This window comes from Coffea arabica, chromosome 3c (assembly GCF_036785885.1).
Source record: "Coffea arabica cultivar ET-39 chromosome 3c, Coffea Arabica ET-39 HiFi, whole genome shotgun sequence".
Classification (NCBI taxonomy): domain Eukaryota; kingdom Viridiplantae; phylum Streptophyta; class Magnoliopsida; order Gentianales; family Rubiaceae; genus Coffea; species Coffea arabica.
The window spans coordinates 15,666,268-15,669,700 of record NC_092314.1 but is presented as its reverse complement, the minus strand read 5'-3'; positions in this window follow the sequence as shown (position 1 = coordinate 15,669,700).

The window sequence follows — 3,433 nt, the reverse complement described above, 5'->3', positions numbered from 1 at the left end:
TTCAATTATAGTTAACTATAATAATGAGACTGATGCAATTGAAAAGCTAATCAATATTGCGTATCCTGAATTTAAAGATCCTTCAAACAAACTGTATTGCTCACAAAATAGAGCAATTCTAACTACAAAGAATAACTTTGTAGATGAAATAAATGATCAATTGATCAAAAAAATTCCAGGAGATTTGACTGAGTACCTAAGCTATGATGAAACACTGAATGAAAATCATCAATCTGAATATATTGATCTTTTGAATACTCTTACGCCAAGCAATTTACCTCCACATAGGTTACTCTTAAAATCCAATGCCCCAATAATTCTTTTAAGAAATCTTGATCCTGCTGAAGGATTATGCAATGGAACTAGACTGATAATAAAGAGTTTGAGCAAGAATGTTATTTGTGCTAAAATTGCAGTTGGTGATTTTTGTGGCAAAGAAGTTTTTATACATAGAATTTCCTTGCAGCCACCAAGTGATGAACAATATCCAGTTCCATATAAGAGAACACAATTTCCAATTCGTTTGTGCTTTGCAATGACAATAAATAAAGCACAAGGCCAAACTTTAGATTTTGTTGGTATTTATTTGAAAGAACCTGTGTTTTCACATGGCCAATTATATGTTGCACTTTCAAGAGCCAAAACAGCTTCGGCTGTAAAAGTACTTATTAGGCCAGCTTATTTTGATGAATCATGCACTGATCATACTAAAAATATAGTATATAAAGAAGTTCTCGAAGCTTCCCAGATTGCATTATCAGGTTTTAATATTCATGCCCTTTTTTTCAACTTTATTATTTTGTTTAATTCACTATCTAATTTCTCTACAAATACAGCCCATCATGCCTAGACATATATCTTCCGTACTAAACATTCAGAAAGGAGCAGAAAAGTGGACTGTTCTGGCACAAGTTGTTCACAGAGGCCACAGTCAATTAACTCGTGAAGTTCCACCTAGGCGAATTATGCGTTTTCTGCTCACAGATACTGAGGTCAGCAATTCTTTCCTATCTCTCTGGTCATTAATTAAATTCATAGATGAGAACATTTTAGATTCTGTAAACGAACATTTTATGATTTGCCTCTTCATTACCACATGGTTGAAAACTTGCTGAAGCTGAGAATAAGGATGATTAGCACCACTTTTGACATAGTAATCAGTGAATTTAGAACTCTGACATCTTACTTATATCAACCTGCTCCTGAAGGGAATCTTGCTGTTCATTAAGTTTTTCTATCCAGCTAGCAAGTAGGCTTTGTTGGTCCAGAAGAAAAAGAAGAATGTTCTCAATCTGTGACATCAAAAAAAAAAAAGAGTATCTGGTCAAGAGTAGCTCCTGCTCCATGAACTTCCTTCGAACCCCCCCCAAAAAAAAACCCAATAACATGGGAATAACCTTCTTATCAGCATATTTAGATACATGTTTGTTATCAAGTGTTGGTTACCTTATACTGAAGTTATTCTAGCATTACAAACCTTTGTTATGAGCATATCACAAACATATACATATGCAATTCCAGTTTACCCTGTTATATTATTGCTTATTACATCTCACAAAAAACACACACACTAAACAGATAATGAAATTGTAAAAGCTTAAGGGGAGGAAAAATTGCATATTTCTGCTGGTCATCAAGACAGGCTGTACCAGACAGCATGTGGGAGTATAATATGTTAATTATCTAAATTTGCATAGGACTAATGAACTGGAACAATTGACATACTTATGGCAGTTAACCTTTTCATCTATACGAACCATAGTTTCATCTACTGATATCAGAACTATAGTTTGATTACAAGTGAATACTCGCCTAACTATTAAAGTATTCATTCCTATAATTTTAATTTCTGTGTCATAAATATAATGTTAGCCAAAAACATTATAGTTATAGCTATAACTCATAATATATATATAACTAACTTTTCCTAATCCTAATCAGGGAACAAAAGTTTCTGTTGTGACTTATGAACAACACATCAAGACCTTCAGCAAATTTCTGCAGCCTTATCAACGATATTATGTTTCTAATGCAATTGTGGTTCCTGCTGACCCAACATACAGAGTTGGGACTTATGAATGCTCCTGGATTTTGAACTACAAGACTTTGATTGAAAATTATGCTGAACCTGTGCCACCTATGTTGCCTTGCATATTTGAGCTGACAAACTTCTCTGATCTGCACAAATATGCTGATTCAGATAACCTTTGCAGTAATTTTTGTTACATTATTTTTTAATTTACTTGACAGTCATTTGACATTTTATTGATTTCTTACATTCATATCAACACTTTTGTTTCAGATATTAGAGGCTTTGTCATTCACGCATTCCCAATAAAGCAGCTAGATCCAGATTCTATTTCTAGAGACATTATAATAGTGAATGAAGAGTAATCAAACCTGAATACTACTATTTTATTAACTCATTTTAGATTAATTGCAGTAGTTATAATTTATTTGTTATACCTGACAGGAAGAAACTCATGCTTATGACTATCTGGAATGAATTTGAACATGATGAAGGGAGCAAAATAGCAGACATGATTAGCACTGCCCCTCTAATCATAGCTCTCCGTGTTAAAGTGACCACATTCAATAGTAATTTTTTCATTATGCATTATGATTTTTTTATTGTGTGTCTTTTAAGTACTTAATGTTATAATTACTAAACCATTTCATCATTTTTACAGCTTTGTCATTCACTACAAGGTATTCATCTGGAATTCTGATCAGTCCTCCACTCCCAGATGAGCTATCTTTGAGGCAATGGTAAGTATAATTTTCTTTTTAGTTTTTTCCATAAATTATCAACTTATTTTACTGATAAATTTTGTATTTGTGCTCTGAACATAATCATTCAGGTTCAGCTTGAACAAGGAAGAAATCAGGAATTTGCTTGATGCTAAAACATACAATGATGCAAACTATTTACTTCCTCCTCCAAATGAAGAAGATATCAAAGCAATCAACAATTTTCAGGCATCATTTCCAGTTGTAAGTACTATATTGTTATTCTACAATTTTGCTTAAATATAACTATTTATTATCTAATTCACATTCAAATACCATTCACGGTTGCCTGCCTCAGCAAAAGGCAGCTTGGGTGCAAGGAACTGTCAAACTTGCATATGGATTCAGCAAATATTGGACTACAGCTTGTGCGAATTGTCACAAAATTGTGAATGCTGACATTGACTGGATCATCCACTGTCCTTCATGCAAACAGCAAACTGAAGTTGAACTCAGGTTAGATCATTAACTTATGCTTCTAAATTAAATATTATTCGCATTTGTTGCCATATATTAATCTTAATTCCTCCACTCAATTAAAGGGCTCGCATTCCAATTATTATAATTGATGCTTCGAGCTCAATACACTGCATTATATCTGGAGAAGATGCTGAAAATTTGATTGAGTTCACTCCATTGCAGC